This window comes from Aquila chrysaetos, chromosome 16, assembly GCF_900496995.4.
Source record: "Aquila chrysaetos chrysaetos chromosome 16, bAquChr1.4, whole genome shotgun sequence".
Lineage (NCBI taxonomy): Eukaryota > Metazoa > Chordata > Aves > Accipitriformes > Accipitridae > Aquila > Aquila chrysaetos.
Genome location: NC_044019.1, coordinates 8,843,658 through 8,856,228, shown reverse-complemented (window position 1 = coordinate 8,856,228; position 12,571 = coordinate 8,843,658). Strand labels below are relative to the sequence as shown.

Here is a 12,571-nt window from a genome sequence, read left to right as displayed (position 1 = left end):
CTTCTAACTTCAGGCATTTTGGTCAGCAAAATATTTCTGTACAGCATATACCAATTAAACTCATTCCCAACAGAGAGCCATAAACAAAGCTTTTGACTTTCTTAGCAGTTTGGCCAGGTCTTAGTTAAAGGGGAAAAAAAAGAGCATAATAATTTCTAAAAGTAATCTGAAATGGCTATTTTCATTCCTTTCAATGTTCTTTCATAATATTAATGTATCTTAAAAAACACGCTTGCCCCTTAAAGCTTGTTTGTTTGTTTGTTTGTTTTCCCTTTTAAAGGAGAAAGCTGCCTGTTCCTTGCTCTTTTCTGGTTTTACTTCAATTCAAACATGCTGCTGCAGCAGCTGCAGATGTTTCTTCTCGTCCCTTTTCAGATCTCTGCTTAAGCCAATCAAAACTTACCACAGGTTTTTTTTTTTTTTTCCCATTGTTATAAACAAGTACTGCTAGGTTGGATGTCACTTTCAAATCAAGAAAGCACACCAGAAGATCTAAGCCCTGATAGACCTGATGGTCTGAAAAACTATGCTGCTATGCCTACTATGCACAAAGCCTCCTCAGACCGCTCTTTTTGCATTTTCAGGATATTTACACTACAAAGACAGAGGTTCAACTCACAGACCTTATGACTTCAGGTTGCAGATGCTGAACAGTCAACTTTGTATGACAGCTTACACCTTCCTACAGACATGGAAGGAGATGACAGCCTCAGCTCTGGAAAATCTGAAGCTAAAAGAGATCCCATGTGCAGGATGCTTCCATTTAGTCATGCACGCAAGAAGTCACTTGTGGTTGGTAATGTCTATATGAAGCACATAACACAGAACACAGTGTCTAAAAGACAGTGAAAGAACTACCATGTGCCTCTTGAAACGCACCAGGCCATGATACTAAAGTTAAATGTATTACACTACATTGCACAAAACAAGGTATTAATTCCTGAAGCAGTTACATTTGGAAATGTAATTGAGTATGTCTATGCTTCTGTAGATTTCAGAAGCTTTATATGGATAAAATGACAGTGCTAAAAAAAGTAAAGTCACCACATCTACCTCAAAAAAAGCAACTCCTCTGCTTTAAGGGGATATCCACATCACCTCTTATCTCAGAGCTCATCTTAGCTACTTGCTTCCCAGACATTGCTTGGCTCATGCAATCCATTTTTTTCCCCATTTCCTATTCCTCTTGGAATAGAGAAAACCCTGCCATTTCTCCTTGGCAGCAGTACAAACATCCACTGGAAAGAGACATAATATTTAAATGTAGTTTTCACATCTATAGCCCCTCTTCCTGCAAAGGAAGCAAGTTAACAAATGCAGAGAAAAACTGGACAGAAGTCTTATTCACATGACCCAGAATAGCTAAAACCTTGCTGAAAGACTTAATTCTATGACTCTCATTTGCAAGCTACCTCAACAATTTAGTTTGAGGCTCTCCTCACAGACTTTTGACATTTATTTATAGATTAGCTTTTAGTTACAGGGCATACACCTGTGTAGTAACCAAACTAAGCTCACAAAACAATTATCTCCAATTATTCTACTTTGATGATCAAAGGTTGACAGTTTTCTTAGAAAAGCAGTGACTGCTGCATACAACTGCTCCGAGAACACTGCTACATACCACCCCGCACAGGTTTCACACTGTTATCACATAGACATCTTCGGCACCCAAACCACAGGCTGTTCATAGATGGTGGGCAGATTTACATTGTCCCTGTGCTAAGAGCTAAAATATGCTGTGTCTTGAAGTATGATGGCAGTTCTGCATTCAGAAGCACCTAGAAACCCTCATAATTTCACACAGATGCAAGGTACTACCAATAAAACAATGAGACGCATCTTATCACACAGGTAGTGTCTTCTGACTCCTGCCAAGTTCCTACTAGCAAGCTTAAAAGTAAAAAAAAAAAACAAAAACCAAACAAAAAACCACACCAAACCCAGAAACCTGACCTTGAAGAATTTTTCACTCCTTTCTTAAAATAAACTTACAGCTTCAAAATTTAGCTTAGCACTCAAGTTTCAAATAGGAATAATAGAGACTGGTGAGGAGAAAAGAGTGATACTAAATCATTTACAATTACATTGTTTAAGGAAGTTTTCAAGATGGGAAGTGGAGAGAGGTATTAATTGAAAGTACACTATACCCAATTTTAATTAGGAAACATACTTAGAACTATATTAAAATTTCCATTTAAAACTAGACACGTTGAACTCAGAAGGTCTTGGGAAACCAAGCAAGTGCCCCCATGTCTTTGTCCCCCAAACAGCTTATTTCAAAAAGAAAAGGCAGGAGGAAGGAATTCCATTTCTATCAACATGCGAAGCAATAAGAGTTACTGTTTGAATGTTACAAGCAGCCATACAAAACAGGAAAAAAATTCTGGAGCTCTCACAAGTTCTCTTAAAAGACTTAAACTCTGAAACTTGTTTAAATATTGAAAACATTGAAGAAGTTTTATCCAGTATTTTATTGTCCACACATCAGATCTCCCTTCAGGAAATGAGCTTGCTACAGCTCTTAGAAGAAAACAGACATCCAAGAAGTTTCATTTCTATGTTCATTTGTTAACGTATTTTGACACTTTAGGATAGATCACTGAGGACAGACTTGAGGAAATCAGAGCCAGTATTAAAACACTAGAACACCTGCACTGTGTTTGTGCTGAGACAGTGATCAAGTATTTTCTCTCACCTGTTTAAGCTATTACTATAGAAATTTGCATTTTCTGCTCTCCTAGAAAGCTAAAACTATGAATGCATTTTGTTTTACACAAATCAATGAATAATTGTTTATGCTCAAATCTGTTGATTTCATACCAGATACTAAACTAAAAGCAAGAGAATTCCAAACACCAAGATGCCCAACCAAGTCTCCTCATGCATTATTCCAAATTTCTTTTCAGATTTCTGTTATTGATGCTCCTGTCAGTCCAAGCCTTTAGTACCACCTACACAACATAATTCAGACTGCCCTATGGCAGCTGACTTTGCCTAGATAGTGTGCTTGCAATGAAACGATATGTAGTGAAGCATAACAAAGCCAGTGCCAACATCCTAAAATAACTTGGTACCATGTTAATTTACTTCCACACTTTGCCACCAACTACAGTTTAATGGCAACATTGATCTATACAGCCATCTCAGAAATGCATGCAATCTACAGATAATCAGGGTTGCTTGAGCTTTTTGGTTTTGTTGGAAAAGACTCATGCAAACATCAAAAAGTGTATCAAATACTTGTATCAAGCAGCAGGATCTCTTCTTAGACAAATGTAAAGGGTTAGAGTCTTCCCAAAAATTTTTTATAAGTGTAGTTGTCTTTGTAACATTCATCAAGTATGTCTTCACCTGTCTGAATTCTGCAGAGGTTCTGAAGTCTATCAGTTTGACACCCTTCCAGATGTTTCATGCAAAAGTAGTAGCTGTCAAACCTATTTAAATGCTTGAAGACAGCAAAACACAAAGGAAAAAAGGAACCAAACTGCAGATAGATTTACAAGCACAGGGACTGAAACTGTGAGTAGTGGCTGATAGACCAGGGGATTTCACTGCCATCCAGATGGACCTCAACAGGCTGGAGAAGTGGGCAGGCTGAAACCTTAACACATTCAACAAAGAGAGGTGCAAAGTCCTGCACCTAGGGAGGAGTAACTCCATACACTAGTACACGCTGGAGACCAACTGGCTGGAAAGTAACTTTGCTGCAAGTCGCACACAAGTCAGCAAGGTGCCTTTGCAGCAAAGGCAGCTAACAGAATCCTGGGGTGCATTAGGAGGAGTGTTGCCACCAGGTTGAAGGAAGTGACTCTTCCTTTCTACTCAGCATTGGTGAGGCCCCCATCTTGAATACCATGTCCAGTTCTGGGCTCCCCAGAGAAAGGGAGAAATGAAACTACTGGAGGGAGTTCAGTGAAGAGCCACTAAGAGGATTAAGGACTTGAAGCATCAATCCTATTTTTTTTTTTATACAGTGTAAACTGTATAGCTAGCAGAGATGCTTTATGAAATTTAATGCAGGAGTTCATAATAGATCTGCTTCAAAAAATAAACTTACTTTAGAACACTAAGGCCTGAACAGGAAATCCTGTGCTTCAATTGCTTTAAAGGAACAGCAAACCTTGGAAGTCAAATTGGCAGTAACAGTCAAACATTCAAAAAGAGCGAGTTTTCTGCAACTGACAAAAATGTACTATTAGTTTGGAGGATAAAAGAAGCTGGATTTTGCAGTAGAATTTTTACAGAGATTTTGCATGAACTTTTAAGACAATGATTCATCTGAATTTTTCAACATTATTCCAGTAACTTTGCCCTCACTAAAAAGCACCAGTGTGTCATTATAAAAGGTTTTTAAATGTATGTTGGTATTTTAAACACCACTATATTGTCCAGTAAGAGTCTGCTAGTCTTAAGGCAGCAGGTAGATTTCTGGAGCTGACCTTAAGTGTCACGTATACTGCAGTGATACAGTGGGAAACAGTACAAACTTCTAATAAAAAATAAACCCTTGGAATTTAATGTTACATGTATATACCTATCTACAGGAAACATTGACTGTTCCTATCAAGTAAAGAAAGACTGTATTATTAATAATAAAAACCATGTGACTTCAGTAAAGTGTTTTCACGGAGTTTGCTGTAAATGCAGTAGTTTCAGACACTAAAGTATATCCTGTATAGCAGCATCCAGCACTGACTCAGTAACTCAAGGTCCCATCTGCTCCTATGTGAGTGACTGCCTCCCCGCCACTATCTGACATAAATACAAAAATTCTGCCCTAATGGTAGAGGGTCGATTAAGTAAGGCAGCGAACCAGAGAATGCCAGAAGGATGCCAAAAATGCTTTTACTCACGTGCATCTGGTGCTCCTTTGATGCACAGTTGAACAAAGTTAAAACTAAAGCTAAACAAAAAGCAGTTTAACAGAAATCCAAAGATCAAAGTTGTCTAGGGGTTTATGCCTTTTAAAGGAAATTCAGGTTTTGACCTATAAAATCTTCAGTAAACAGTATAAAATATACAGATCAAACATTTAAACATATGACAAAAAAGATGGTCTGGTCTCTCTTGTATCTGTTTCTTTGATATTCTATCAGCTAACACCACTTTCTTGCAGTGTATACTATGCTTCTGCAAAAAGGTAACAAGATACCAAAGCCTAAGAAAGAGTAGAGAGCTTATTCATAGTTTGTGTGATATTCCACAAGGCACTGACTTCTGAACTTACTATAAAGAATAATCAGATACTGTTACTCACTTGAGAATATCTATTTCTAAATAGCTTCCTTACATACTAGCCTTCAATAATATCTAACGATGCTTCAGCATATAAAAAGACACTGATACTTGCTGCTCTCAAGTCTTACCAATAACTCACCCACCTTACAATGATCAATCATATTCTATAGACAAAATATCATTAAGAGAAATCTGAGGAGTGAAGCCAAATAGTTTCTGTGCAATAGTCATGTGGATTAAATTCACTCAACAGGGCTTCTCAGGTGAACCTAATGACTATGGCATAGAAATAAAACAGAAATCAAAGAATCACTCTGCTTTAAAACTTGAATTAACATAGCATTCAATCAATTATCATTTGATCTGACAAAAACAAAGTTAAACTGACAGGTTCTCTCATGCCACTTTAGTTGTGACTGATACATGCTAAAACCAGTTTAAGCCTCCTAAAAGCTGAATCTGTTGTTTATGCAGCAGTTCTCTCTCATAGGGTCTCCAAAGTAAAATTACTATGCCATGACTGAAGTGGCTAAAGTGACTTGGAAAGAGACAGAAGCCTCTTCTCCAACCACCATCATCTGACACGTAAATTTCAAGTTCTCATCTTTGGTTATTGCTAATGATTGGCTCCAATCCTTCCCACCTCACCTACAGCTGACAGCTGTGGCCCCTTGGAATTGCAAATGTCTTAAAGGATTTCTCACACCTAAAAAATGAACAAATGCTGTGGTTCAAGCTAAGATGGAGAACTGAATACATGTATTTGCCAAGGTACAGCAACGCTGGGACCTACTGCAAACCTTACCCACAGCAGACAGTTTGAAATCAGAACAGCTAAGGAGTTTGCAGTAACTTGCTGTCCCACTGACAAACCTATTAGGTTGTGTCCCATCCTCAGCAGCTTTCCAAGATCACCTGTGGGTGAATATTAGCTAGCCTCTGCAGGCATCTCCTTTGGAATCTTGGGCCAATTTCTTTATTCCCTTCCCAAGTGGTAAACTGGAGCAATGGGCATATATGGAAAGGAAGAGATAATAACAGACCAATGAATGAAACGTAAGCATACCTGAACAGCTGTCCTCCTTAAAAGTGGACTTGAGATCTATTTGTCACACAGAAATCTTCTGTCTCATAAGCTCACTACAGCTGAGATCTTGAATAGGTTAGGACACACTGAGAGGCAGATTAATTCCAATGGTGCTATTTCCTAATAAACATTAGACTACAGCAATGGCAAACAGTCAGCTGTAGCTCTGAAATAGGAAGTCAAGAAAAACAGTTTGAGCTTTGATTCACACACAGCTTTCAACCACTCAGAAGGACTGAATCAGACTGGAACCATTTTAGAAAAAGTGATGGAAATGGAGAGAAGTGTCACAAACAGGAGTTCTGAAACACTGTTTTCCATTACACTGGATGAATGTATTATCTAATCGATCTGTCTTCATTTAACAGGTCTGAGATGGTGAGGAATTGTGGAGTGAAAGAAAGTTCATCTGCTACCCAGTCAGTCATTTCTGAGGGCTCAAACTAGTGATCACTAGCTAATGCCATAAGCAAGGTGATCTCAGGGGCTAGACTCCAATGTTAGTTTCAGCTTTCAGTTTAAGACATCCAAGCATTTAAATGCCTGCAGGCTTTAAACTCCCATTACAGTCAACACAGATACCATCAAGAATTCTTGGAGAGATGCTCACAGAACAGACCGTTTTCACTGGCACTTCCAGGAGAAAAGCCACAGATAGTAAATTGTCTTCTCACCCGATCAAACTGGAGATAATCAGGCAAAGAAGTAGAAGAGACTGGCTATAGCAGACAATGTGCTAATTACTAGGCTAACACTAACGAATATTAATCCCTGCAGTTTCTGGATCATATGGCCTCTCTCTTCTTCCCAAACAGCATGCTCCTGTAAAAGATGGTTCCAAAACGTACAGTTCAACCAAAACCAAAAAAAAAAACCACAAACCCAACCCAACCCAAAACCAAAACACTGACATGCTCCACAACTGTAATCAAAACAGAAACTTTTACAATTGTCATATTATTTACATTTTTTTCCCCTATACAGAGTAAGATATACTATACTGTTCCTAGACCTTTTAGATTATTCTAGTCTCTATTGCAATACATGTTATATTGTACACATCCCAGCAAGCTACCTCCCCTGACCTTCTAGAAATTCAGAATAAACTTGCAGAGTGAGAGATATGCATACAAAACTAAAACACTGCACAGTTATACCATGCAGAAACCTCCCCCACCCCACCCCAAAACCTAGGCTCTAGATCTGGGTATTTCTTTTTAATACTGCTATAGAGGACACACTTTGGCATTTAGATTAAATGAGTTTTATCCCTTCTCTCTCCCTTTGCACTAATGAGCTTCTATGCTCATGCAGTAAAGAAGAATTATTATCTTCTCTATAACAACAAATATTTCTGGAATGGCGGGACTTTTACGAGATATGTAAGAAGTCACATTTTAGGACTTCAGAGATCCTGGAAGATGGACAACAATGATTGGTGACCAAAGGCAAATTGAATGGATTGCTTTCACAGTAGTTCAATGATCATTTACTGTACAAGGTTGAAAGACCCGAGTTAGGTCTTTCAGCCTGTATAAGGCTCAAAGACTGAAGAACCAGCTCCAAACATTTCACAAATATTTAAATTGACCATTCAAATTAAAGTTAATCCAGACTTGGAAAAAGAGGGGTGCTTTTCAGTCATTTAGATCTTGTTTTTCTGAACATGTGGAGTTCAGGACTATGATACAGCATGCTGCAGGACAAAGACAATGGGTTTGGAATATTAAAAAAAATACAGAGTTTTGGGGTTGGGGGGGTTGTTTGTTTTGCAGTTTGTTTGTTTGTTTTTAAATACAAGCATTCACTTAAGCCACCTTTTACCCAAGATTTTCCAAAACCAGTCATGTTCAGGATTCAACATTCCAACTACCTCTGCATACAGCGAACAGAAACATCCCCCCAGCCGAGCAACCGCCGATCGCTCCAGAACTTGTGTTTGATTTTATTTGCTCCGGCTCCTCTCGTACCGATTTCCACCCCGGGACGCGGTGAGCTGGCAGACCAGCTCCCGCTCGACGCGGGGGCGGAGGGCCTCTGCGGGGTGCGGCCCCGCCCCAGGCGCCCCGCCCCGCGCCTGCTCACGTGACCACTCCCGAGAAGTGGGTGAAAGGTCGCAGCGCCGCGCAGGCCAACGAGAGGTAGGCGGGGGGAGGGGGGGCAGCCCGGTCCCGGGCCACCAGCACCCCCAACCGCTCCAGGCTTTTCCAGGCGGGCCATGAAGGCACTGCCAACGGCAGACAACAGCTTCCCATGAGAAGGACGGCAAGCGATGGAGGAAGAAAAGTGTATCTCAAAGCCTGGAGAAAAAAGGGTGTGCTTCCCTTGTGCAACTTCAAAGCTTCGGTTCTGGTCCTCAGTGCTAAAAAGCTTCAGTTGCTTGATGTTACAGTTTTCTTTGACCAAGAATAGTGTTTTCTTCCTGGAAGAAGCTCTTGAATCAAGGCTGTAATGCCCCAAAATTTTAAAGAGCCCTCGGATCAACTCATCTTTCAAACTAAGTCACAGCTATGACAGAGCCCAATACCTATGTAATCATGTAGTTACATTTCCTGAACAAATGGAGTTCCATATCATACTTACCTACAACAACACCTGTGCTATTATAAATTGGTAATTATTAGCTTATATCAGTATATTGATATGCTCATAACCACTGAAGACTACAATACTTTTTTTTATATAACATCCATTCACAATGGTCAGAAAACACATAAAAGAGCTTGTAGATCTGGAAATTGAAGAGGTCAGACACTCGGGAAAACAAGATTATTTAAGGAAAGGAGAATGAAGGCATTATTAGATCTTCTCAGTGCTACATTCCTACAAACATGTGATAAGGAAGAGGGTAGTTTTCTGTACAGTAGTCTCCTCTAGACTGCAGAGTTTAAATACGATTGTCCTCTAAGTGCTGACAAATTGCCAGATATGAGGAAGAATGAGATATTTGTCTTGATCCTACTTTGCACTCTTTCAAAGAAAAGGTGCTTCCTGTTACAGTTCCATCAACACTAGTATAGATCTGTTAGAACTGGGTTGTAACTGAAGTCATATTTTAGGTTGATTTTTCAGTTTAAACCAGAAAAGATAGTGCAAAATATGAAAGTTGTGCGAAAATGAAGTAAGAAAATGGAGTTCCAAGATGCTGCAAAAATCTTAAATCTACCTTTTGCAACAAGTCTAATTGGCATTCTCATCCAGTAAACCTGCCATGCCATGAACAAAATACGACATTTTCTGTCTGTGTGTATCTCAAAAGCAGTTTGCAGCGACTGCGGTTTTTATAGGTTTCGCAGCCTGCAATCACACGAGCATATGGACGAGTCTCTCACACACACTTCTTCGGTATTTAGTTTACGCACACTTGAAACCCCACCACTGATACCAAGCCGCGTGCACACTTCTACAGAGCTGAAACTTGTCCTGCTAACGGGTCAAAGCAGCTCCCCTAACCGCGGAAGGCTGCGGGTCACCAACGTCGTCTGCGTTCACGCTGCGTAGATTTCGTGAATCTCCCCACGTAACTCCGTAACACCGCTCCCCACGCCGCTCCCTTATCTGCGGCAGTAACGCACTAAGCCCCACGCCAGGGGAACACCCGAGCAGGATGCCAAGGACACCTTGCCTTTCCAGGCGCTCCCGCGCCCGCCGAGGAGCAGCCCCGCTCCCACAACCCTCCCCGCGTTTTCATCCCTTCCTCCAGCACGGATAAGCCCCGCTCAAGAAACAGCACCCGGCGCACTCGCACATTTACCACAGAACTTCGTGCTCGCCCTAATGAAAATAATAATTAGGCTAAAAACAAACCAACCGAGCCCGTCCGCCTGACCCCGGTCTCGTCCTCCCTCAGCCCCGGCGCGGACGGCGGCGCGCTGCGGGCGCGTCCCGGCTGGGGAGGAGGGGGGAGGGGGGGAGGGGTGGAGCGGCAGCCCGCAGTGAATCCGCCGGGCACAGGGGAACACGGCCTGTCGCTGCCCCGTACCCCTTTCTCCTGGGACCGCCGGAGACCACCGCCCGCAGGCGGCAGAGCTAAGCCGAGCCGCGCCGGGAAAGCCGGCGATCGAGTACCTGTGCCCCACCTCTGCCCAGGGCCCGCTGCCGGCGACCGCCCCCCCTCCCCTCACCTGCTGAGGGAATGGCGGTTACCGGCGCTCCAGCGGGTCAGGCCGCGCTGGGCTGGGCTGGGCTGGGCTGGAGCGAGCGGCGGCACGAGCGAGAGGACAACCACTCCCGCACACACCCTGCGAGAGCCGGGCTCACCGCCCGCTCCCCCATTGGCTGCCGGCGGCAGGGGGGGGCGGGTCCGGGACGGGGCAGCGGGGGAGGTGCAGGGCGCGGCACCTCCGTGAGGACGGAGCGGAGGCGGGAAGGGAGGTGGGCACCGATAGGCGGGGGCGGGGCGGGGCGGGGCGGGCTGGGCTGTGTGATTGGCGGGTGGGCCGGGGCCGGGCCAAAGGGAGGCTCTGCGGGACATGATGGGGAAAGTGGGCGGGGCCGGGGGTTGCGGCAGGCTGAGTGACGGAGGCACAGCGAAACACAGTGTCCGTGGTCTCGCAGCCGTCCCGGGAAAGGAAGCTCCAGGGGCTGCAAGGAGAGGCCCCGGGGGTGTAAAAGTGTGGGGGAAAGGTGCACCCTGGGGAAGCAAGGCGCATGGGCGACCTGTTTAGTGGTGCTGTGAAGGGACTGCCAAGGAAAATTGAGATCTACAAAGAGCTTTCTGTCCTAGCCCCTTCTGTGTGGGAGCCCTACGCGATGGCTGTCCTTTAGGTTCCCGGACTCTGGCAAGCTTGAGGGTTAGGTGTTAGAGCAAGTGCAGGACGGCACCATTGGTGGGGCTGTGAGGGGGTTTCCAAGGGAAGGTGAAGAGCAGCAACAGCTTTCAGGGAGCAACAGCACCTTCCTTTTGGGAGAACTAGCTGGACGTTTGCGATTTCAGAAACAGGCTGTGCAGACAATGAGAGTGATGTTGGGTCACTGGGAAAGCACAGATCCCCAGTGCTGTTGTGCCTCTGAATAGGCTGCAAAGGGAAGGTGAGGGTCAGAAACAACACTCTGTCCTGGCACCTTCCTTGTGGGAGCCCTAAGCTGGAGGTTTGGGGTGCAGCCATGGACCCAAGATGGCCTCCCTGGGAAGGACCAGCCAGCCCACTCTGCTCCAGCAAATACTGGGATTTGAAGGAAATAATTACACTCAATACATCTCAGCAAAAGAAAATGCATTCTTTAAAAAATGCAAAATCATGAACCTAATCCAAACAAAAGCCTATGTGTCAGTCTCAGGGCAGAATGGCACTCAATTTGAAATAAGTTCTTTTTAAATTTGTAATGGGCTGGTCACTTTCAAGAGCTCAGAGCTTGAATATCTGATGCTCTGTTTGATTTCAGTATGATAACAGCAGGAAGACTGCTTGGTCCCAAAAGGAGGTCATGGCCTGTCATACCACAGTGGTGTCAGTATGAAGTCTCTGCTTTGAACTAGTACAAGTTGGGATTCATACATTTTTCCCTGGTGGGCAGACCCACCCAGGCACACACTCCTGCCTGCTGCAATTTCCAGGTTGTGGCTGAAGGCTCCAAAGCACACAAACATACAACCAAATCCAGAAGCATGGACACTACAGACTAAGCCTCTCCCTTACCCTTAAGATAATGCAATGTCAATGAAAATAAAAACCACTTCTGGACAGAATTTTCACTTCTAGTGTTCTGTGCCTAATGATGAAATTTTAAGAAGATGTTATTCTTTTAGAAGGAGACATAAAGCCTAGAAGAAATCAAGGGGAGGAGGAGAAAAAGAAGAGGGATGTAGATCTATTAATATTACCAGGGGGAGAAAGAAAACAAAAGAATGAAACACTGCAAACCCAGCTACATCCCCAGATTCACCAGCATTCATATCTACATATCTTTAGCCACAGAAGATAGGAATGTAATTTGGACAGTTACAAGAACGTAATTAATAGCTTAAAAAGAAAAAAATCATCTGTATGTTTTTCATTATGCACAAAAGCAACCTAAAATGTCTTGTTAGGTCTTTTTTTTTTATCTTCCAGGTGCCTTTTACCTTTGAAATATTAAAAAAAAAAATAAACCAAGTCTGCTTTATCTCATTGTAGCAAGAGTTTTGTACACATCTTAGTCCCCAGGCAACATTTTCATCTACGCATGAAATCATGAGGGAGCAGTCAGCTGGGAACAGATGTTGGTGTTAATTATTTTGTTCTCCAAATAATTGTGCAAGCT

The 12,571-nt window shown here is 42.9% G+C and overlaps 1 protein-coding gene across 11 annotated transcripts in view; it reads right to left on the bottom strand.

Annotated features, from left to right (window-relative positions):
• CPT1A (carnitine palmitoyltransferase 1A) overlaps positions 1–10,610 on the bottom strand; it is a 49,534-nt gene extending 38,924 nt beyond the window's left edge. For 3 of the 11 annotated variants that reach the window (XM_041129097.1, XM_041129093.1, XM_041129101.1), the window contains exons 1-2: positions 10,453–10,610; positions 6,308–6,494 (exon numbers count right to left, since the gene is read on the bottom strand). The gene's annotated coding sequence lies outside the window, so the exon portion shown is untranslated. Of the gene's footprint in view, positions 1–623; positions 786–4,060; positions 4,182–6,307; positions 6,495–10,139; positions 10,196–10,452 lie in introns of those variants that run through there. The other 8 variants (XM_041129095.1, XM_041129102.1, XM_041129096.1 and 5 more) reach the window with 7 other exon arrangements.
• Between the last annotated feature and the right edge of the window lie 1,961 nt (positions 10,611–12,571).